Source organism: Hypomesus nipponensis, chromosome 5 (genome assembly GCF_054491055.1).
Source record: "Hypomesus nipponensis isolate SF chromosome 5, ASM5449105v1, whole genome shotgun sequence".
In the NCBI taxonomy this organism is placed as follows: domain Eukaryota; kingdom Metazoa; phylum Chordata; class Actinopteri; order Osmeriformes; family Osmeridae; genus Hypomesus; species Hypomesus nipponensis.
Window position 1 is genome coordinate 15,530,001 of NC_140365.1, and position 17,500 is coordinate 15,547,500.

The 17,500-nt window shown below is 47.1% G+C and overlaps 48 non-coding genes and 11 pseudogenes across 48 annotated transcripts in view; all 59 read right to left on the reverse strand.

The window, feature by feature from the left end:
• Positions 1–5: 5 nt before the first annotated feature.
• Positions 6–124, reverse strand: LOC146290681 (5S ribosomal RNA). Its single transcript, XR_014755799.1, has one exon. It is a non-coding gene; the product is annotated as a 5S ribosomal RNA (ribosomal RNA).
• A 186-nt stretch (positions 125–310) lies between these two features.
• LOC146290682 (5S ribosomal RNA) lies at positions 311–429 on the reverse strand. Its single transcript, XR_014755827.1, has one exon. It is a non-coding gene; the product is annotated as a 5S ribosomal RNA (ribosomal RNA).
• A 184-nt stretch (positions 430–613) lies between these two features.
• Positions 614–732, reverse strand: LOC146290683 (5S ribosomal RNA). The gene has a single exon (XR_014757813.1). It is a non-coding gene; the product is annotated as a 5S ribosomal RNA (ribosomal RNA).
• A 168-nt stretch (positions 733–900) lies between these two features.
• Positions 901–1,019, reverse strand: LOC146290684 (5S ribosomal RNA). The gene has a single exon (XR_014755828.1). It is a non-coding gene; the product is annotated as a 5S ribosomal RNA (ribosomal RNA).
• A 178-nt stretch (positions 1,020–1,197) lies between these two features.
• Positions 1,198–1,306, reverse strand: LOC146290685 (5S ribosomal RNA; annotated as a pseudogene).
• A 172-nt stretch (positions 1,307–1,478) lies between these two features.
• Positions 1,479–1,597, reverse strand: LOC146290686 (5S ribosomal RNA). Its single transcript, XR_014756567.1, has one exon. It is a non-coding gene; the product is annotated as a 5S ribosomal RNA (ribosomal RNA).
• A 175-nt stretch (positions 1,598–1,772) lies between these two features.
• Positions 1,773–1,891, reverse strand: LOC146290687 (5S ribosomal RNA). Its single transcript, XR_014756834.1, has one exon. It is a non-coding gene; the product is annotated as a 5S ribosomal RNA (ribosomal RNA).
• Positions 1,892–2,069: 178 nt separating this feature from the next.
• Positions 2,070–2,188, reverse strand: LOC146290688 (5S ribosomal RNA). Its single transcript, XR_014756845.1, has one exon. It is a non-coding gene; the product is annotated as a 5S ribosomal RNA (ribosomal RNA).
• A 182-nt stretch (positions 2,189–2,370) lies between these two features.
• LOC146290689 (5S ribosomal RNA) lies at positions 2,371–2,489 on the reverse strand. The gene has a single exon (XR_014755829.1). It is a non-coding gene; the product is annotated as a 5S ribosomal RNA (ribosomal RNA).
• A 172-nt stretch (positions 2,490–2,661) lies between these two features.
• On the reverse strand, positions 2,662–2,780 carry LOC146290690 (5S ribosomal RNA). The gene has a single exon (XR_014755830.1). It is a non-coding gene; the product is annotated as a 5S ribosomal RNA (ribosomal RNA).
• Positions 2,781–2,954: 174 nt separating this feature from the next.
• On the reverse strand, positions 2,955–3,073 carry LOC146290691 (5S ribosomal RNA). The gene has a single exon (XR_014756856.1). It is a non-coding gene; the product is annotated as a 5S ribosomal RNA (ribosomal RNA).
• Positions 3,074–3,243: 170 nt separating this feature from the next.
• LOC146290692 (5S ribosomal RNA) lies at positions 3,244–3,362 on the reverse strand (annotated as a pseudogene).
• A 162-nt stretch (positions 3,363–3,524) lies between these two features.
• On the reverse strand, positions 3,525–3,643 carry LOC146290693 (5S ribosomal RNA). Its single transcript, XR_014756867.1, has one exon. It is a non-coding gene; the product is annotated as a 5S ribosomal RNA (ribosomal RNA).
• A 176-nt stretch (positions 3,644–3,819) lies between these two features.
• Positions 3,820–3,938, reverse strand: LOC146290694 (5S ribosomal RNA). Its single transcript, XR_014755831.1, has one exon. It is a non-coding gene; the product is annotated as a 5S ribosomal RNA (ribosomal RNA).
• Positions 3,939–4,110: 172 nt separating this feature from the next.
• On the reverse strand, positions 4,111–4,229 carry LOC146290695 (5S ribosomal RNA). The gene has a single exon (XR_014756897.1). It is a non-coding gene; the product is annotated as a 5S ribosomal RNA (ribosomal RNA).
• A 176-nt stretch (positions 4,230–4,405) lies between these two features.
• Positions 4,406–4,524, reverse strand: LOC146290696 (5S ribosomal RNA). Its single transcript, XR_014757632.1, has one exon. It is a non-coding gene; the product is annotated as a 5S ribosomal RNA (ribosomal RNA).
• Positions 4,525–4,720: 196 nt separating this feature from the next.
• LOC146290697 (5S ribosomal RNA) lies at positions 4,721–4,839 on the reverse strand. The gene has a single exon (XR_014756898.1). It is a non-coding gene; the product is annotated as a 5S ribosomal RNA (ribosomal RNA).
• Positions 4,840–5,055: 216 nt separating this feature from the next.
• On the reverse strand, positions 5,056–5,174 carry LOC146290698 (5S ribosomal RNA). The gene has a single exon (XR_014757002.1). It is a non-coding gene; the product is annotated as a 5S ribosomal RNA (ribosomal RNA).
• A 176-nt stretch (positions 5,175–5,350) lies between these two features.
• Positions 5,351–5,469, reverse strand: LOC146290699 (5S ribosomal RNA). Its single transcript, XR_014755833.1, has one exon. It is a non-coding gene; the product is annotated as a 5S ribosomal RNA (ribosomal RNA).
• Positions 5,470–5,641: 172 nt separating this feature from the next.
• Positions 5,642–5,760, reverse strand: LOC146290700 (5S ribosomal RNA). Its single transcript, XR_014755834.1, has one exon. It is a non-coding gene; the product is annotated as a 5S ribosomal RNA (ribosomal RNA).
• Positions 5,761–5,934: 174 nt separating this feature from the next.
• On the reverse strand, positions 5,935–6,053 carry LOC146290701 (5S ribosomal RNA). The gene has a single exon (XR_014755835.1). It is a non-coding gene; the product is annotated as a 5S ribosomal RNA (ribosomal RNA).
• Positions 6,054–6,267: 214 nt separating this feature from the next.
• Positions 6,268–6,386, reverse strand: LOC146290702 (5S ribosomal RNA; annotated as a pseudogene).
• A 172-nt stretch (positions 6,387–6,558) lies between these two features.
• Positions 6,559–6,677, reverse strand: LOC146290703 (5S ribosomal RNA; annotated as a pseudogene).
• A 184-nt stretch (positions 6,678–6,861) lies between these two features.
• Positions 6,862–6,980, reverse strand: LOC146290704 (5S ribosomal RNA). Its single transcript, XR_014755836.1, has one exon. It is a non-coding gene; the product is annotated as a 5S ribosomal RNA (ribosomal RNA).
• Positions 6,981–7,150: 170 nt separating this feature from the next.
• LOC146290705 (5S ribosomal RNA) lies at positions 7,151–7,269 on the reverse strand. The gene has a single exon (XR_014755837.1). It is a non-coding gene; the product is annotated as a 5S ribosomal RNA (ribosomal RNA).
• Positions 7,270–7,445: 176 nt separating this feature from the next.
• LOC146290706 (5S ribosomal RNA) lies at positions 7,446–7,564 on the reverse strand. Its single transcript, XR_014755838.1, has one exon. It is a non-coding gene; the product is annotated as a 5S ribosomal RNA (ribosomal RNA).
• Positions 7,565–7,742: 178 nt separating this feature from the next.
• On the reverse strand, positions 7,743–7,861 carry LOC146290707 (5S ribosomal RNA; annotated as a pseudogene).
• A 180-nt stretch (positions 7,862–8,041) lies between these two features.
• Positions 8,042–8,150, reverse strand: LOC146290708 (5S ribosomal RNA; annotated as a pseudogene).
• A 172-nt stretch (positions 8,151–8,322) lies between these two features.
• Positions 8,323–8,441, reverse strand: LOC146290709 (5S ribosomal RNA). Its single transcript, XR_014755839.1, has one exon. It is a non-coding gene; the product is annotated as a 5S ribosomal RNA (ribosomal RNA).
• Positions 8,442–8,629: 188 nt separating this feature from the next.
• Positions 8,630–8,748, reverse strand: LOC146290710 (5S ribosomal RNA). Its single transcript, XR_014756899.1, has one exon. It is a non-coding gene; the product is annotated as a 5S ribosomal RNA (ribosomal RNA).
• A 256-nt stretch (positions 8,749–9,004) lies between these two features.
• LOC146290711 (5S ribosomal RNA) lies at positions 9,005–9,123 on the reverse strand. Its single transcript, XR_014757003.1, has one exon. It is a non-coding gene; the product is annotated as a 5S ribosomal RNA (ribosomal RNA).
• Positions 9,124–9,297: 174 nt separating this feature from the next.
• LOC146290712 (5S ribosomal RNA) lies at positions 9,298–9,416 on the reverse strand. The gene has a single exon (XR_014755840.1). It is a non-coding gene; the product is annotated as a 5S ribosomal RNA (ribosomal RNA).
• A 172-nt stretch (positions 9,417–9,588) lies between these two features.
• LOC146290713 (5S ribosomal RNA) lies at positions 9,589–9,707 on the reverse strand. Its single transcript, XR_014755841.1, has one exon. It is a non-coding gene; the product is annotated as a 5S ribosomal RNA (ribosomal RNA).
• A 174-nt stretch (positions 9,708–9,881) lies between these two features.
• LOC146290714 (5S ribosomal RNA) lies at positions 9,882–10,000 on the reverse strand. The gene has a single exon (XR_014755842.1). It is a non-coding gene; the product is annotated as a 5S ribosomal RNA (ribosomal RNA).
• A 264-nt stretch (positions 10,001–10,264) lies between these two features.
• Positions 10,265–10,383, reverse strand: LOC146290715 (5S ribosomal RNA; annotated as a pseudogene).
• Positions 10,384–10,555: 172 nt separating this feature from the next.
• LOC146290716 (5S ribosomal RNA) lies at positions 10,556–10,674 on the reverse strand (annotated as a pseudogene).
• Positions 10,675–10,856: 182 nt separating this feature from the next.
• LOC146290717 (5S ribosomal RNA) lies at positions 10,857–10,975 on the reverse strand. The gene has a single exon (XR_014755844.1). It is a non-coding gene; the product is annotated as a 5S ribosomal RNA (ribosomal RNA).
• Positions 10,976–11,149: 174 nt separating this feature from the next.
• On the reverse strand, positions 11,150–11,268 carry LOC146290718 (5S ribosomal RNA). The gene has a single exon (XR_014757577.1). It is a non-coding gene; the product is annotated as a 5S ribosomal RNA (ribosomal RNA).
• A 172-nt stretch (positions 11,269–11,440) lies between these two features.
• LOC146290719 (5S ribosomal RNA) lies at positions 11,441–11,559 on the reverse strand. The gene has a single exon (XR_014755845.1). It is a non-coding gene; the product is annotated as a 5S ribosomal RNA (ribosomal RNA).
• A 182-nt stretch (positions 11,560–11,741) lies between these two features.
• Positions 11,742–11,860, reverse strand: LOC146290720 (5S ribosomal RNA). Its single transcript, XR_014755846.1, has one exon. It is a non-coding gene; the product is annotated as a 5S ribosomal RNA (ribosomal RNA).
• A 190-nt stretch (positions 11,861–12,050) lies between these two features.
• LOC146290721 (5S ribosomal RNA) lies at positions 12,051–12,169 on the reverse strand. The gene has a single exon (XR_014756900.1). It is a non-coding gene; the product is annotated as a 5S ribosomal RNA (ribosomal RNA).
• Positions 12,170–12,361: 192 nt separating this feature from the next.
• LOC146290722 (5S ribosomal RNA) lies at positions 12,362–12,480 on the reverse strand. Its single transcript, XR_014756902.1, has one exon. It is a non-coding gene; the product is annotated as a 5S ribosomal RNA (ribosomal RNA).
• A 216-nt stretch (positions 12,481–12,696) lies between these two features.
• LOC146290723 (5S ribosomal RNA) lies at positions 12,697–12,815 on the reverse strand. Its single transcript, XR_014757004.1, has one exon. It is a non-coding gene; the product is annotated as a 5S ribosomal RNA (ribosomal RNA).
• A 176-nt stretch (positions 12,816–12,991) lies between these two features.
• LOC146290724 (5S ribosomal RNA) lies at positions 12,992–13,110 on the reverse strand. Its single transcript, XR_014755847.1, has one exon. It is a non-coding gene; the product is annotated as a 5S ribosomal RNA (ribosomal RNA).
• Positions 13,111–13,282: 172 nt separating this feature from the next.
• LOC146290725 (5S ribosomal RNA) lies at positions 13,283–13,401 on the reverse strand. The gene has a single exon (XR_014755848.1). It is a non-coding gene; the product is annotated as a 5S ribosomal RNA (ribosomal RNA).
• Positions 13,402–13,575: 174 nt separating this feature from the next.
• Positions 13,576–13,694, reverse strand: LOC146290726 (5S ribosomal RNA). The gene has a single exon (XR_014755849.1). It is a non-coding gene; the product is annotated as a 5S ribosomal RNA (ribosomal RNA).
• A 222-nt stretch (positions 13,695–13,916) lies between these two features.
• Positions 13,917–14,035, reverse strand: LOC146290727 (5S ribosomal RNA; annotated as a pseudogene).
• A 172-nt stretch (positions 14,036–14,207) lies between these two features.
• Positions 14,208–14,326, reverse strand: LOC146290728 (5S ribosomal RNA). Its single transcript, XR_014755850.1, has one exon. It is a non-coding gene; the product is annotated as a 5S ribosomal RNA (ribosomal RNA).
• Positions 14,327–14,498: 172 nt separating this feature from the next.
• LOC146290729 (5S ribosomal RNA) lies at positions 14,499–14,617 on the reverse strand. Its single transcript, XR_014755851.1, has one exon. It is a non-coding gene; the product is annotated as a 5S ribosomal RNA (ribosomal RNA).
• A 174-nt stretch (positions 14,618–14,791) lies between these two features.
• Positions 14,792–14,910, reverse strand: LOC146290730 (5S ribosomal RNA). Its single transcript, XR_014755852.1, has one exon. It is a non-coding gene; the product is annotated as a 5S ribosomal RNA (ribosomal RNA).
• A 180-nt stretch (positions 14,911–15,090) lies between these two features.
• LOC146290731 (5S ribosomal RNA) lies at positions 15,091–15,209 on the reverse strand. Its single transcript, XR_014757373.1, has one exon. It is a non-coding gene; the product is annotated as a 5S ribosomal RNA (ribosomal RNA).
• A 190-nt stretch (positions 15,210–15,399) lies between these two features.
• Positions 15,400–15,518, reverse strand: LOC146290732 (5S ribosomal RNA). The gene has a single exon (XR_014756903.1). It is a non-coding gene; the product is annotated as a 5S ribosomal RNA (ribosomal RNA).
• A 180-nt stretch (positions 15,519–15,698) lies between these two features.
• LOC146290733 (5S ribosomal RNA) lies at positions 15,699–15,817 on the reverse strand. The gene has a single exon (XR_014755853.1). It is a non-coding gene; the product is annotated as a 5S ribosomal RNA (ribosomal RNA).
• Positions 15,818–15,991: 174 nt separating this feature from the next.
• Positions 15,992–16,100, reverse strand: LOC146290734 (5S ribosomal RNA; annotated as a pseudogene).
• A 178-nt stretch (positions 16,101–16,278) lies between these two features.
• On the reverse strand, positions 16,279–16,397 carry LOC146290735 (5S ribosomal RNA). Its single transcript, XR_014755855.1, has one exon. It is a non-coding gene; the product is annotated as a 5S ribosomal RNA (ribosomal RNA).
• A 180-nt stretch (positions 16,398–16,577) lies between these two features.
• LOC146290736 (5S ribosomal RNA) lies at positions 16,578–16,696 on the reverse strand (annotated as a pseudogene).
• A 184-nt stretch (positions 16,697–16,880) lies between these two features.
• LOC146290737 (5S ribosomal RNA) lies at positions 16,881–16,999 on the reverse strand. The gene has a single exon (XR_014755856.1). It is a non-coding gene; the product is annotated as a 5S ribosomal RNA (ribosomal RNA).
• Positions 17,000–17,169: 170 nt separating this feature from the next.
• LOC146290738 (5S ribosomal RNA) lies at positions 17,170–17,288 on the reverse strand. The gene has a single exon (XR_014755857.1). It is a non-coding gene; the product is annotated as a 5S ribosomal RNA (ribosomal RNA).
• A 174-nt stretch (positions 17,289–17,462) lies between these two features.
• Positions 17,463–17,500, reverse strand: part of LOC146290739 (5S ribosomal RNA) — a 119-nt gene continuing 81 nt past the window's right edge. The window contains exon 1 of the ribosomal RNA XR_014757578.1: positions 17,463–17,500. This exon is cut by the window's right edge and continues 81 nt beyond it. This is a non-coding gene — a ribosomal RNA (5S ribosomal RNA).

The following is a 17,500-nucleotide window of genomic DNA, read 5'->3' on the forward strand; positions in this document are numbered from 1 at the left end:
AAAAGAGCATACAGCACCTGGTATTCCCAGGCGGTCTCCCATCCAAGTACTAACCAGGCCCGACCCTGCTTAGCTTCCGAGATCAGACGAGATCGGGCGTTGCCAGGCTGGTATGGCCGTATGAAATAAGTTGACAACCATAGGCTACTTATCCATATACAGATTTAGCAATTGACAATGCAAGGTAGTCTCTCTCTCTCTCTCTCTCTCTCTCTCTCTCGTGTCAAAATTAAAACAGCTTCCAGCCCCTTTCATGAAGGACTACTTGTGCATATTGCAAGATTTCAGTTTCTAAGTGAATGAGCAAAAGAGCATACAGCACCTGGTATTCCCAGGCGGTCTCCCATCCAAGTACTAACCAGGCCCGACCCTGCTTAGCTTCCGAGATCAGACGAGATCGGGCGTTGCCAGGCTGGTATGGCCGTACGAAATAAGTTGACAACCATAGGCTACTTATCCATATACAGATTTAGCAATTGACAATGCAAGGTGGTCTCTCTCTCTCTCTCTCTCTCTCTCTCTCGTGTCAAAATGAAAACAGCTTCCAGCCCCTTTCATGAAGGACTACTTGTGCATATTGCAAGATTTCAGTTTCTAAGTGAATGAGCAAAAGAGCATACAGCACCTGGTATTCCCAGGCGGTCTCCCATCCAAGTACTAACCAGGCCCGACCCTGCTTAGCTTCCGAGATCAGACAAGATCGGGCGTTGCCAGGCTGGTATGGCCGTACGAAATAAGTTGACAACCATAGGCTACTTATCCATATACAGATTTAGCAATTGACAATGCAAGGTAGTCTCTCTCTCTCTCGTGTCAAAATGAAAACAGCTTCCAGCCCCTTTCATGAAGGACTACTTGTGCATATTGCAAGATTTCAGTTTCTAAGTGAATGAGCAAAAGAGCATACAGCACCTGGTATTCCCAGGCGGTCTCCCATCCAAGTACTAACCAGGCCCGACCCTGCTTAGCTTCCGAGATCAGACGAGATCGGGCGTTGCCAGGCTGGTATGGCCGTACGAAATAAGTTGACAACCATAGGCTACTTATCCATATACAGATTTAGCAATTGACAATGCAAGGTAGTCTCTCTCTCTCTCTCTCTCTCTCGTGTCAAAATGAAAACAGCTTCCAGCCCCTTTCATGAAGGACTACTTGTGCATATTGCAAGATGTCAGTTTCTAAGTGAATGAGCAAAAGAGCATACAGCACCTGGTATTCCCAGGCGGTCTCCCATCCAAGTACTAACCAGGCCCGACCCTGCTTAGCTTCCGAGATCAGGCGTTGCCAGGCTGGTATGGCCGTACGAAATAAGTTGACAACCATAGGCTACTTATCCATATACAGATTTAGCAATTGACAATGCAAGGTGGTCTCTCTCTCTCTCTCTTGTGTCAAAATGAAAACAGCTTCCAGCCCATTTCATGAAGGACTACTTGTGCATATTGCAAGATTTCAGTTTCTAAGTGAATGAGCAAAGGAGCATACAGCACCTGGTATTCCCAGGCGGTCTCCCATCCAAGTACTAACCAGGCCCGACCCTGCTTAGCTTCCGAGATCAGACGAGATCGGGCGTTGCCAGAATGGTATGGCCGTACGAAATAAGTTGACAACCATAGGCTACTTATCCATATACAGATTTAGCAATTGACAATGCAAGGTGGTCTCTCTCTCTCTCTCTCTCGTGTCAAAATGAAAACAGCTTCCAGCCCCTTTCATGAAGGACTACTTGTGCATATTGCAAGATTTCAGTTTTCTAAGTGAATGAGCAAAAGAGCATACAGCACCTGGTATTCCCAGGCGGTCTCCCATCCAAGTACTAACCAGGCCCAACCCTGCTTAGCTTCCGAGATCAGACGAGATCGGGCGTTGCCAGGCTGGTATGGCCGTACGAAATAAGTTGACAACCATAGGCTACTTATCCATATACAGATTTAGCAATTGACAATGCAAGGTGGTCTCTCTCTCTCTCTCTCTCTCTCGTGTCAAAATGAAAACAGCTTCCAGCCCCTTTCATGAAGGACTACTTGTGCATATTGCAAGATTTCAGTTTCTAAGTGAATGAGCAAAAGAGCATACAGCACCTGGTATTCCCAGGCGGTCTCCCATCCAAGTACTAACCAGGCCCAACCCTGCTTAGCTTCCGAGATCAGACGAGATCGGGCGTTGCCAGGCTGGTATGGCCGTACGAAATAAGTTGACAACCATAGGCTACTTATCCATATACAGATTTAGCAATTGACAATGCAAGGTGGTCTCTCTCTCTCTCTCTCTCTCTCTCTCGTGTCAAAATGAAAACAGCTTCCAGCCCCTTTCATGAAGGACTACTTGTGCATATTGCAAGATTTCAGTTTCTAAGTGAATGAGCAAAAGAGCATACAGCACCTGGTATTCCCAGGCGGTCTCCCATCCAAGTACTAACCAGGCCCGACCCTGCTTAGCTTCCGAGATCAGACGAGATCGGGCGTTGCCAGGCTGGTATGGCCGTACGAAATAAGTTGACAACCATAGGCTACTTATCCATATACAGATTTAGCAATTGACAATGCAAGGTGGTCTCTCTCTCTCTCTCTTGTGTCAAAATGAAAACAGCTTCCAGCCCATTTCATGAAGGACTACTTGTGCATATTGCAAGATTTCAGTTTCTAAGTGAATGAGCAAAGGAGCATACAGCACCTGGTATTCCCAGGCGGTCTCCCATCCAAGTACTAACCAGGCCCGACCCTGCTTAGCTTCCGAGATCAGACGAGATCGGGCGTTGCCAGGCTGGTATGGCCGTACGAAATAAGTTGACAACCATAGGCTACTTATCCATATACAGATTTAGCAATTGACAATGCAAGGTGGTCTCTCTCTCTCTCTCTCTCGTGTCAAAATGAAAACAGCTTCCAGCCCCTTTCATGAAGGACTACTTGTGCATATTGCAAGATTTCAGTTTCTAAGTGAATGAGCAAAAGAGCATACAGCACCTGGTATTCCCAGGCGGTCTCCCATCCAAGTACTAACCAGGCCCAACCCTGCTTAGCTTCCGAGATCAGACGAGATCGGGCGTTGCCAGGCTGGTATGGCCGTACGAAATAAGTTGACAACCATAGGCTACTTATCCATATACAGATTTAGCAATTGACAATGCAAGGTGGTCTCTCTCTCTCTCTCGTGTCAAAATGAAAACAGCTTCCAGCCCCGTTCATGAAGGACTACTTGTGCATATTGCAAGATTTCAGTTTCTAAGTGAATGAGCAAAAGAGCATACAGCACCAGGTATTCCCAGGCGGTCTCCCATCCAAGTACTAACCAGGCCCGACCATGCTTAGCTTCCGAGATCAGACGAGATCGGGCGTTGCCAGGCTGGTATAGCCGTACAAAATAAGTTGACAACCATAGGCTACTTATCCATATACAGATTTAGCAATTGACAATGCAAGGTGGTCTCTCTCGTGTCAAAATGAAAACAGCTTCCAGCCCCTTTCATGAAGGACTACTTGTGCATATTGCAAGATTTCAGTTTCTAAGTGAATGAGCAAAAGAGCATACAGCACCTGGTATTCCCAGGCGGTCTCCCATCCAAGTACTAACCAGGCCCAACCCTGCTTAGCTTCCGAGATCAGACGAGATCGGGCGTTGCCAGGCTGGTATGGCCGTACGAAATAAGTTGACAACCATAGGCTACTTATCCATATACAGATTTAGCAATTGACAATGCAAGGTAGTCTCTCTCTCTCTCTCTCTCTCGTGTCAAAATGAAAACAGCTTCCAGCCCCTTTCATGAAGGACTACTTGTGCATATTGCAAGATGTCAGTTTCTAAGTGAATGAGCAAAAGAGCATACAGCACCTGGTATTCCCAGGCGGTCTCCCATCCAAGTACTAACCAGGCCCGACCCTGCTTAGCTTCCGAGATCAGACGAGATCGGGCGTTGCCAGGCTGGTATGGCCGTACGAAATAAGTTGACAACCATAGGCTACTTATCCATATACAGATTTAGCAATTGACAATGCAAGGTGGTCTCTCTCTCTCTCTCTCGTGTCAAAATGAAAACAGCTTCCAGCCCCTTTCATGAAGGACTACTTGTGCATATTGCAAGATTTCAGTTTCTAAGTGAATGAGCAAAAGAGCATACAGCACCTGGTATTCCCAGGCGGTCTCCCATCCAAGTACTAACCAGGCCCGACCCTGCTTAGCTTCCGAGATCAGACGTGATCGGGCGTTGCCAGGCTGGTATGGCCGTACGAAATAAGTTGACAACCATAGGCTACTTATCCATATACAGATTTAGCAATTGACAATGCAAGGTGGTCTCTCTCTCTCTCTCTCTCTCGTGTCAAAATGAAAACAGCTTCCAGCCCCTTTCATGAAGGACTACTTGTGCATATTGCAAGATGTCAGTTTCTAAGTGAATGAGCAAAAGAGCATACAGCACCTGGTATTCCCAGGCGGTCTCCCATCCAAGTACTAACCAGGTCCGACCCTGCTTAGCTTCCGAGATCAGACGTGATCGGGCGTTGCCAGGCTGGTATGGCCGTACGAAATAAGTTGACAACCATAGGCTACTTATCCATATACAGATTTAGCAATTGACAATGCAAGGTGGTCTCTCTCTCTCTCTCTCTCTCTCTCTCTCTCTCTCTCTCTCGTGTCAAAATGAAAACAGCTTCCAGCCCCTTTCATGAAGGACTACTTGTGCATATTGCAAGATGTCAGTTTCTAAGTGAATGAGCAAAAGAGCATACAGCACCTGGTATTCCCAGGCGGTCTCCCATCCAAGTACTAACCAGGCCCGACCCTGCTTAGCTTCCGAGATCAGACGTGATCGGGCGTTGCCAGGCTGGTATGGCCGTACGAAATAAGTTGACAACCATAGGCTACTTATCCATATACAGATTTAGCAATTGACAATGCAAGGTAGTCTCTCTCTCTCTCTCTCTCTCTCTCTCTCTCTCTCTCTCTCTCTCTCTCTCTCTCTCTCTCGTGTCAAAATGAAAACAGCTTCCAGCCCCTTTCATGAAGGACTACTTGTGCATATTGCAAGATGTCAGTTTCTAAGTGAATGAGCAAAAGAGCATACAGCACCTGGTATTCCCAGGCGGTCTCCCATCCAAGTACTAACCAGGCCCGACCCTGCTTAGCTTCCGAGATCAGACGAGATCGGGCGTGGCCAGGCTGGTATGGCCGTACGAAATAAGTTGACAACCATAGGCTACTTATCCATATACAGATTTAGCAATTGACAATGCAAGGTGGTCTCTCTCTCTCTCTCTCTCTCGTGTCAAAATGAAAACAGCTTCCAGCCCCTTTCATGAAGGACTACTTGTGCATATTGCAAGATGTCAGTTTCTAAGTTCATGAGCAAAAGAGCATACAGCACCTGGTATTCCCAGGCGGTCTCCCATCCAAGTACTAACCAGGCCCGACCCTGCTTAGCTTCCGAGATCAGACGAGATCGGGCGTTGCCAGGCTGGTATGGCCGTACGAAATAAGTTGACAACCATAGGCTACTTATCCATATACAGATTTAGCAATTGACAATGCAAGGTGGTCTCTCTCTCTCTCTCTCGTGTCAAAATGAAAACAGCTTCCAGCCCCTTTCATGAAGGACTACTTGTGCATATTGCAAGATTTCAGTTTCTAAGTGAATGAGCAAAAGAGCATACAGCACCTGGTATTCCCAGGCGGTCTCCCATCCAAGTACTAACCAGGCCCGACCCTGCTTAGCTTCCGAGATCAGACGAGATCGGGCGTTGCCAGGCTGGTATGGCCGTACGAAATAAGTTGACAACCATAGGCTACTTATCCATATACAGATTTAGCAATTGACAATGCAAGGTGGTCTCTCTCTCTCTCTCTCTCGTGTCAAAATGAAAACAGCTTCCAGCCCCTTTCATGAAGGACTACTTGTGCATATTGCAAGATTTCAGTTTCTAAGTGAATGAGCAAAAGAGCATACAGCACCTGGTATTCCCAGGCGGTCTCCCATCCAAGTACTAACCAGGCCCGACCCTGCTTAGCTTCCGAGATCAGACGAGATCGGGCGTTGCCAGGCTGGTATGGCCGTACGAAATAAGTTGACAACCATAGGCTACTTATCCATATACAGATTTAGCAATTGACAATGCAAGGTGGTCTCTCTCTCTCTCTCTCTCTCTCTCTCTCTCTCTCTCTCTCTCTCTCTCTCTCTCTCTCGTGTCAAAATGAAAACAGCTTCCAGCCCCTTTCATGAAGGACTACTTGTGCATATTGCAAGATGTCAGTTTCTAAGTGAATGAGCAAAAGAGCATACAGCACCTGGTATTCCCAGGCGGTCTCCCATCCAAGTACTAACCAGGCCCGACCCTGCTTAGCTTCCGAGATCAGACGAGAGCGGGCGTTGCCAGGCTGGTATGGCCGTACGAAATAAGTTGACAACCATAGGCTACTTATCCATATACAGATTTAGCAATTGACAATGCAAGGTGGTCTCTCTCTCTCTCTCTCGTGTCAAAATGAAAACAGCTTCCAGCCCCTTTCATGAAGGACTACTTGTGCATATTGCAAGATGTCAGTTTCTAAGTGAATGAGCAAAAGAGCATACAGCACCTGGTATTCCCAGGCGGTCTCCCATCCAAGTACTAACCAGGCCCGACCCTGCTTAGCTTACGAGATCAGACGTGATCGGGCGTTGCCAGGCTGGTATGGCCGTACGAAATAAGTTGACAACCATAGGCTACTTATCCATATACAGATTTGGCATTTGACAATGCAAGGTGGTCTCTCTCTCTCTCTCTCTCTCTCTCTCTCGTGTCAAAATGAAAACAGTTTCCAGCCCCTTTCATGAAGGACTACTTGTGCATATTGCAAGATGTCAGTTTCTAAGTGAATGAGCAAAAGAGCATACAGCACCTGGTATTCCCAGGCGGTCTCCCATCCAAGTACTAACCAGGCCCGACCCTGCTTAGCTTCCGAGATCAGACGAGATCGGGCGTTGCCAGGCTGGTATGGCCGTACGAAATAAGTTGACAACCATAGGCTACTTATCCATATACAGATTTAGCAATTGACAATGCAAGGTAGTCTCTCTCTCTCTCTCGTGTCAAAATGAAAACAGCTTCCAGCCCCTTTCATGAAGGACTACTTGTGCATATTGCAAGATGTCAGTTTCTAAGTGAATGAGCAAAAGAGCATACAGCACCTGGTATTCCCAGGCGGTCTCCCATCCAAGTACTAACCAGGCCCGACCCTGCTTAGCTTCCGAGATCAGACGAGATCGGGCGTTGCCAGGCTGGTATGGCCGTACGAAATAAGTTGACAACCATAGGCTACTTATCCATATACAGATTTAGCAATTGACAATGCAAGGTGGTCTCTCTCTCTCTCTCTCTCTCGTGTCAAAATGAAAACAGCTTCCAGCCCCTTTCATGAAGGACTACTTGTGCATATTGCAAGATGTCAGTTTCTAAGTGAATGAGCAAAAGAGCATACAGCACCTGGTATTCCCAGGCGGTCTCCCATCCAAGTACTAACCAGGCCCGACCCTGCTTAGCTTCCGAGATCAGACGAGATCGGGCGTTGCCAGGCTGGTATGGCCGTACGAAATAAGTTGACAACCATAGGCTACTTATCCATATACAGATTTAGCAATTGACAATACAAGGTAGTCTCTCTCTCTCTCTCTCTCTCTCGTGTCAAAATGAAAACAGCTTCCAGCCCCTTTCATGAAGGACTACTTGTGCATATTGCAAGATGTCAGTTTCTAAGTGAATGAGCAAAAGAGCATACAGCACCTGGTATTCCCAGGCGGTCTCCCATCCAAGTACTAACCAGGCCCGACCCTGCTTAGCTTACGAGATCAGACGTGATCGGGCGTTGCCAGGCTGGTATGGCCGTACGAAATAAGTTGACAACCATAGACTACTTATCCATATACAGATTTAGCAATTGACAATGCAAGGTGGTCTCTCTCTCTCTCTCTCTCTCTCTCGTGTCAAAATGAAAACAGCTTCCAGCCCCTTTCATGAAGGACTACTTGTGCATATTGCAAGATGTCAGTTTCTAAGTGAATGAGCAAAAGAGCATACAGCACCTGGTATTCCCAGGCGGTCTCCCATCCAAGTACTAACCAGGCCCGACCCTGCTTAGCTTCCGAGATCAGGCGTTGCCAGGCTGGTATGGCCGTACTAAATAAGTTGACAACCATAGGCTACTTATCCATATACAGATTTAGCAATTGACAATGCAAGGTAGTCTCTCTCTCTCTCTCTCGTGTCAAAATGAAAACAGCTTCCAGCCCCTTTCATGAAGGACTACTTGTGCATATTGCAAGATGTCAGTTTCTAAGTGAATGAGCAAAAGAGCATACAGCACCTGGTATTCCCAGGCGGTCTCCCATCCAAGTACTAACCAGGCCCGACCCTGCTTAGCTTCCGAGATCAGACGAGATCGGGCGTTGCCAGGCTGGTATGGCCGTACGAAATAAGTTGACAACCATAGGCTACTTATCCATATACAGATTTAGCAATTGACAATGCAAGGTGGTCTCTCTCTCTCTCTCTCTCTCTCTCTCTCTCTCGTGTCAAAATGAAAACAGCTTCCAGCCCCTTTCATGAAGGACTACTTGTGCATATTGCAAGATGTCAGTTTCTAAGTGAATGAGCAAAAGAGCATACAGCACCTGGTATTCCCAGGCGGTCTCCCATCCAAGTACTAACCAGGCCCGACCCTGCTTAGCTTCCGAGATCAGACGTGATCGGGCGTTGCCAGGCTGGTATGGCCGTACGAAATAAGTTGACAACCATAGGCTACTTATCCATATACAGATTTAGCAATTGACAATGCAAGGTAGTCTCTCTCTCTCTCTCTCTCTCTCTCTCTCTCTCTCTCTCTCTCTCTCTCTCTCTCTCTCTCTCTCTCTCTCTCTCTCTCTCTCTCTCTCTCTCTCTCTCTCGTGTCAAAATGAAAACAGCTTCCAGCCCCTTTCATGAAGGACTACTTGTGCATATTGCAAGATGTCAGTTTCTAAGTGAATGAGCAAAAGAGCATACAGCACCTGGTATTCCCAGGCGGTCTCCCATCCAAGTACTAACCAGGCCCGACCCTGCTTAGCTTCCGAGATCAGACGAGATCGGGCGTGGCCAGGCTGGTATGGCCGTACGAAATAAGTTGACAACCATAGGCTACTTATCCATATACAGATTTAGCAATTGACAATGCAAGGTGGTCTCTCTCTCTCTCTCTCTCGTGTCAAAATGAAAACAGCTTCCAGCCCCTTTCATGAAGGACTACTTGTGCATATTGCAAGATGTCAGTTTCTAAGTTCATGAGCAAAAGAGCATACAGCACCTGGTATTCCCAGGCGGTCTCCCATCCAAGTACTAACCAGGCCCGACCCTGCTTAGCTTCCGAGATCAGACGAGATCGGGCGTTGCCAGGCTGGTATGGCCGTACGAAATAAGTTGACAACCATAGGCTACTTATCCATATACAGATTTAGCAATTGACAATGCAAGGTGGTCTCTCTCTCTCTCTCTCGTGTCAAAATGAAAACAGCTTCCAGCCCCTTTCATGAAGGACTACTTGTGCATATTGCAAGATTTCAGTTTCTAAGTGAATGAGCAAAAGAGCATACAGCACCTGGTATTCCCAGGCGGTCTCCCATCCAAGTACTAACCAGGCCCGACCCTGCTTAGCTTCCGAGATCAGACGAGATCGGGCGTTGCCAGGCTGGTATGGCCGTACGAAATAAGTTGACAACCATAGGCTACTTATCCATATACAGATTTAGCAATTGACAATGCAAGGTGGTCTCTCTCTCTCTCTCTCTCGTGTCAAAATGAAAACAGCTTCCAGCCCCTTTCATGAAGGACTACTTGTGCATATTGCAAGATTTCAGTTTCTAAGTGAATGAGCAAAAGAGCATACAGCACCTGGTATTCCCAGGCGGTCTCCCATCCAAGTACTAACCAGGCCCGACCCTGCTTAGCTTCCGAGATCAGACGAGATCGGGCGTTGCCAGGCTGGTATGGCCGTACGAAATAAGTTGACAACCATAGGCTACTTATCCATATACAGATTTAGCAATTGACAATGCAAGGTGGTCTCTCTCTCTCTCTCTCTCTCTCTCTCTCTCTCTCTCTCTCTCTCTCTCTCTCTCTCTCTCTCTCTCTCTCTCTCTCTCTCTCTCTCTCTCTCTCTCTCTCTCTCTCTCGTGTCAAAATGAAAACAGCTTCCAGCCCCTTTCATGAAGGACTACTTGTGCATATTGCAAGATGTCAGTTTCTAAGTGAATGAGCAAAAGAGCATACAGCACCTGGTATTCCCAGGCGGTCTCCCATCCAAGTACTAACCAGGCCCGACCCTGCTTAGCTTCCGAGATCAGACGAGAGCGGGCGTTGCCAGGCTGGTATGGCCGTACGAAATAAGTTGACAACCATAGGCTACTTATCCATATACAGATTTAGCAATTGACAATGCAAGGTGGTCTCTCTCTCTCTCTCTCGTGTCAAAATGAAAACAGCTTCCAGCCCCTTTCATGAAGGACTACTTGTGCATATTGCAAGATGTCAGTTTCTAAGTGAATGAGCAAAAGAGCATACAGCACCTGGTATTCCCAGGCGGTCTCCCATCCAAGTACTAACCAGGCCCGACCCTGCTTAGCTTACGAGATCAGACGTGATCGGGCGTTGCCAGGCTGGTATGGCCGTACGAAATAAGTTGACAACCATAGGCTACTTATCCATATACAGATTTGGCATTTGACAATGCAAGGTGGTCTCTCTCTCTCTCTCTCTCTCTCTCTCGTGTCAAAATGAAAACAGTTTCCAGCCCCTTTCATGAAGGACTACTTGTGCATATTGCAAGATTTCAGTTTCTAAGTGAATGAGCAAAAGAGCATACAGCACCTGGTATTCCCAGGCGGTCTCCCATCCAAGTACTAACCAGGCCCGACCCTGCTTAGCTTCCGAGATCAGACGAGATCGGGCGTTGCCAGGCTGGTATGGCCGTACGAAATAAGTTGACAACCATAGGCTACTTATCCATATACAGATTTAGCAATTGACAATGCAAGGTAGTCTCTCTCTCTCTCTCTCTCGTGTCAAAATGAAAACAGCTTCCAGCCCCTTTCATGAAGGACTACTTGTGCATATTGCAAGATTTCAGTTTCTAAGTGAATGAGCAAAAGAGCATACAGCACCTGGTATTCCCAGGCGGTCTCCCATCCAAGTACTAACCAGGCCCGACCCTGCTTAGCTTCCGAGATCAGACGAGATCGGGCGTTGCCAGGCTGGTATGGCCGTACTAAATAAGTTGACAACCATAGGCTACTTATCCATATACAGATTTAGCAATTGACAATGCAAGGTGGTCTCTCTCTCTCTCTCTCGTGTCAAAATGAAAACAGCTTCCAGCCCCTTTCATGAAGGACTACTTGTGCATATTGCAAGATGTCAGTTTCTAAGTGAATGAGCAAAAGAGCATACAGCACCTGGTATTCCCAGGCGGTCTCCCATCCAAGTACTAACCAGGCCCGACCCTGCTTAGCTTCCGAGATCAGACGAGATCGGGCGTTGCCAGGCTGGTATGGCCGTACGAAATAAGTTGACAACCATAGGCTACTTATCCATATACAGATTTAGCAATTGACAATACAAGGTAGTCTCTCTCTCTCTCTCTCTCTCTCTCTCGTGTCAAAATGAAAACAGCTTCCAGCCCCTTTCATGAAGGACTACTTGTGCATATTGCAAGATTTCAGTTTCTAAGTGAATGAGCACAAGAGCATACAGCACCTGGTATTCCCAGGCGGTCTCCCATCCAAGTACTAACCAGGCCCGACCCTGCTTAGCTTCCGAGATCAGACGAGATCGGGCGTTGCCAGGCTGGTATGGCCGTACGAAATAAGTTGACAACCATAGGCTACTTATCCATATACAGATTTAGCAATTGACAATGCAAGGTGGTCTCTCTCTCTCTCTCTCTCTCTCTCTCTCTCTCTCGTGTCAAAATGAAAACAGCTTCCAGCCCCTTTCATGAAGGACTACTTGTGCATATTGCAAGATGTCAGTTTCTAAGTGAATGAGCAAAAGAGCATACAGCACCTGGTATTCCCAGGCGGTCTCCCATCCAAGTACTAACCAGGCCCGACCCTGCTTAGCTTCCGAGATCAGACGTGATCGGGCGTTGCCAGGCTGGTATGGCCGTACGAAATAAGTTGACAACCATAGGCTACTTATCCATATACAGATTTAGCAATTGACAATGCAAGGTGGTCTCTCTCTCTCTCTCTCTCTCTCTCTCTCTCTCTCTCGTGTCAAAATGAAAACAGCTTCCAGCCCCTTTCATGAAGGACTACTTGTGCATATTGCAAGATGTCAGTTTCTAAGTGAATGAGCAAAAGAGCATACAGCACCTGGTATTCCCAGGCGGTCTCCCATCCAAGTACTAACCAGGCCCGACCCTGCTTAGCTTCCGAGATCAGACGTGATCGGGCGTTGCCAGGCTGGTATGGCCGTACGAAATAAGTTGACAACCATAGGCTACTTATCCATATACAGATTTAGCAATTGACAATGCAAGGTAGTCTCTCTCTCTCTCTCTCTCTCTCTCTCTCTCTCTCTCTCTCTCTCTCTCTCTCTCTCTCTCGTGTCAAAATGAAAACAGCTTCCAGCCCCTTTCATGAAGGACTACTTGTGCATATTGCAAGATGTCAGTTTCTAAGTGAATGAGCAAAAGAGCATACAGCACCTGGTATTCCCAGGCGGTCTCCCATCCAAGTACTAACCAGGCCCGACCCTGCTTAGCTTCCGAGATCAGACGAGATCGGGCGTGGCCAGGCTGGTATGGCCGTACGAAATAAGTTGACAACCATAGGCTACTTATCCATATACAGATTTAGCAATTGACAATGCAAGGTGGTCTCTCTCTCTCTCTCTCTCTCGTGTCAAAATGAAAACAGCTTCCAGCCCCTTTCATGAAGGACTACTTGTGCATATTGCAAGATGTCAGTTTCTAAGTTCATGAGCAAAAGAGCATACAGCACCTGGTATTCCCAGGCGGTCTCCCATCCAAGTACTAACCAGGCCCGACCCTGCTTAGCTTCCGAGATCAGACGAGATCGGGCGTTGCCAGGCTGGTATGGCCGTACGAAATAAGTTGACAACCATAGGCTACTTATCCATATACAGATTTAGCAATTGACAATGCAAGGTGGTCTCTCTCTCTCTCTCTCGTGTCAAAATGAAAACAGCTTCCAGCCCCTTTCATGAAGGACTACTTGTGCATATTGCAAGATTTCAGTTTCTAAGTGAATGAGCAAAAGAGCATACAGCACCTGGTATTCCCAGGCGGTCTCCCATCCAAGTACTAACCAGGCCCGACCCTGCTTAGCTTCCGAGATCAGACGAGATCGGGCGTTGCCAGGCTGGTATGGCCGTACGAAATAAGTTGACAACCATAGGCTACTTATCCATATACAGATTTAGCAATTGACAATGCAAGGTGGTCTCTCTCTCTCTCTCTCTCGTGTCAAAATGAAAACAGCTTCCAGCCCCTTTCATGAAGGACTACTTGTGCATATTGCAAGATTTCAGTTTCTAAGTGAATGAGCAAAAGAGCATACAGCACCTGGTATTCCCAGGCGGTCTCCCATCCAAGTACTAACCAGGCCCGACCCTGCTTAGCTTCCGAGATCAGACGAGATCGGGCGTTGCCAGGCTGGTATGGCCGTACGAAATAAGTTGACAACCATAGGCTACTTATCCATATACAGATTTAGCAATTGACAATGCAAGGTGGTCTCTCTCTCTCTCTCTCTCTCTCTCTCTCTCTCTCTCTCTCTCTCTCTCTCTCTCTCTCTCTCTCTCGTGTCAAAATGAAAACAGCTTCCAGCCCCTTTCATGAAGGACTACTTGTGCATATTGCAAGATGTCAGTTTCTAAGTGAATGAGCAAAAGAGCATACAGCACCTGGTATTCCCAGGCGGTCTCCCATCCAAGTACTAACCAGGCCCGACCCTGCTTAGCTTCCGAGATCAGACGAGAGCGGGCGTTGCCAGGCTGGTATGGCCGTACGAAATAAGTTGACAACCATAGGCTACTTATCCATATACAGATTTAGCAATTGACAATGCAAGGTGGTCTCTCTCTCTCTCTCTCGTGTCAAAATGAAAACAGCTTCCAGCCCCTTTCATGAAGGACTACTTGTGCATATTGCAAGATGTCAGTTTCTAAGTTCATGAGCAAAAGAGCATACAGCACCTGGTATTCCCAGGCGGTCTCCCATCCAAGTACTAACCAGGCCCGACCCTGCTTAGCTTCCGAGATCAGACGAGATCGGGCGTTGCCAGGCTGGTATGGCCGTACGAAATAAGTTGACAACCATAGGCTACTTATCCATATACAGATTTAGCAATTGACAATGCAAGGTGGTCTCTCTCTCTCTCTCTCGTGTCAAAATGAAAACAGCTTCCAGCCCCTTTCATGAAGGACTACTTGTGCATATTGCAAGATTTCAGTTTCTAAGTGAATGAGCAAAAGAGCATACAGCACCTGGTATTCCCAGGCGGTCTCCCATCCAAGTACTAACCAGGCCCGACCCTGCTTAGCTTCCGAGATCAGACGAGATCGGGCGTTGCCAGGCTGGTATGGCCGTACGAAATAAGTTGACAACCATAGGCTACTTATCCATATACAGATTTAGCAATTGACAATGCAAGGTGGTCTCTCTCTCTCTCTCTCTCGTGTCAAAATGAAAACAGCTTCCAGCCCCTTTCATGAAGGACTACTTGTGCATATTGCAAGATTTCAGTTTCTAAGTGAATGAGCAAAAGAGCATACAGCACCTGGTATTCCCAGGCGGTCTCCCATCCAAGTACTAACCAGGCCCGACCCTGCTTAGCTTCCGAGATCAGACGAGATCGGGCGTTGCCAGGCTGGTATGGCCGTACGAAATAAGTTGACAACCATAGGCTACTTATCCATATACAGATTTAGCAATTGACAATGCAAGGTGGTCTCTCTCTCTCTCTCTCTCTCTCTCGTGTCAAAATGAAAACAGCTTCCAGCCCCTTTCATGAAGGACTACTTGTGCATATTGCAAGATTTCAGTTTCTAAGTGAATGAGCAAAAGAGCATACAGCACCTGGTATTCCCAGGCGGTCTCCCATCCAAGTACTAACCAGGCCCGACCCTGCTTAGCTTCCGAGATCAGACGAGATCAGGCGTTGCCAGGCTGGTATGGCCGTACGAAATAAGTTGACAACCATAGGCTACTTATCCATATACAGATTTAGCAATTGACAATGCAAGGTAGTCTCTCTCTCTCTCTCTCTCTCTCTCTCTCTCTCTCGTGTCAAAATGAAAACAGCTTCCAGCCCCTTTCATGAAGGACTACTTGTGCATATTGCAAGATGTCAGTTTCTAAGTGAATGAGCAAAAGAGCATACAGCACCTGGTATTCCCAGGCGGTCTCCCATCCAAGTACTAACCAGGCCCGACCCTGCTTAGCTTCCGAGATCAGACGTGATCGGGCGTTGCCAGGCTGGTATGGCCGTACGAAATAAGTTGACAACCATAGGCTATTTATCCATATACAGATTTAGCAATTCACAATGCAAGGTGGTCTCTCTCTCTCTCTCTCTCTCTCTCGTGTCAAAATGAAAACAGTTTCCAGCCCCTTTCATGAAGGACTACTTGTGCATATTGCAAGATGTCAGTTTCTAAGTGAATGAGCAAAAGAGCATACAGCACCTGGTATTCCCAGGCGGTCTCCCATCCAAGTACTAACCAGGCCCGACCCTGCTTAGCTTCCGAGATCAGACGAGATCGGGCGTTGCCAGGCTGGTATGGCCGTACGAAATAAGTTGACAACCATAGGCTACTTATCCATATACAGATTTAGCAATTGACAATGCAAGGTAGTCTCTCTCTCTCTCTCTCTCGTGTCAAAATGAAAACAGCTTCCAGCCCCTTTCATGAAGGACTACTTGTGCATATTGCAAGATGTCAGTTTCTAAGTGAATGAGCAAAAGAGCATACAGCACCTGGTATTCCCAGGCGGTCTCCCATCCAAGTACTAACCAGGCCCGACCCTGCTTAGCTTCCGAGATCAGGCGTTGCCAGGCTGGTATGGCCGTACGAAATAAGTTGACAACCATAGGCTACTTATCCATATACAGATTTAGCAATTGACAATGCAAGGTAGTCTCTCTCTCTCTCTCTCTCTCTCGTGTCAAAATGAAAACAGCTTCCAGCCCCTTTCTCGAAGGACTACTTGTGCATATTGCAAGATGTCAGTTTCTAAGTGAATGAGCAAAAGAGCATACAGCACCTGGTATTCCCAGGCGGTCTCCCATCCAAGTACTAACCAGGCCCGACCCTGCTTAGCTTCCGAGATCAGACGAGATCGGGCGTTGCCAGGCTGGTATGGCCGTACGAAATAAGTTGACAACCATAGGCTACTTATCCATATACAGATTTAGCAATTGACAATGCAAGGTGGTCTCTCTCTCTCTCTCTCTCTCTCTCGTGTCAAAATGAAAACAGCTTCCAGCCCCTTTCATGAAGGACTACTTGTGCATATTGCAAGATTTCAGTTTCTAAGTGAATGAGCAAAAGAGCATACAGCACCTGGTATTCCCAGGCGGTCTCCCATCCAAGTACTAACCAGGCCCGACCCTGCTTAGCTTACGAGATCAGACGTGATCGGGCGTTGCCAGGCTGGTATGGCCGTACGAAATAAGTTGACAACCATAGGCTACTTATCCATATACAGATTTGGCATTTGACAATGCAAGGTGGTCTCTCTCTCTCTCTCTCTCTCTCTCTCTCGTGTCAAAATGAAAACAGTTTCCAGCCCCTTTCATGAAGGACTACTTGTGCATATTGCAAGATTTCAGTTTCTAAGTGAATGAGCAAAAGAGCATACAGCACCTGGTATTCCCAGGCGGTCTCCCATCCAAGTACTAACCAGGCCCGACCCTGCTTAGCTTCCGAGATCAGACGAGATCGGGCGTTGCCAGGCTGGTATGGCCGTACGAAATAAGTTGACAACCATAGGCTACTTATCCATATACAGATTTAGCAATTGACAATGCAAGGTAGTCTCTCTCTCTCTCTCGTGTCAAAATGAAAACAGCTTCCAGCCCCTTTCATGAAGGACTACTTGTGCATATTGCAAGATGTCAGTTTCTAAGTGAATGAGCAAAAGAGCATACAGCACCTGGTATTCCCAGGCGGTCTCCCATCCAAGTACTAACCAGGCCCGACCCTGCTTAGCTTCCGAGATCAGACGAGATCGGGCGTTGCCAGGCTGGTATGGCCGTACGAAATAAGTTGACAACCATAGGCTACTTATCCATATACAGATTTAGCAATTGACAATGCAAGGTAGTCTCTCTCTCTCTCTCTCTCGTGTCAAAATGAAAACAGCTTCCAGCCCCTTTCATGAAGGACTACTTGTGCATATTGCAAGATTTCAGTTTCTAAGTGAATGAGCAAAAGAGCATACAGCACCTGGTATTCCCAGGCGGTCTCCCATC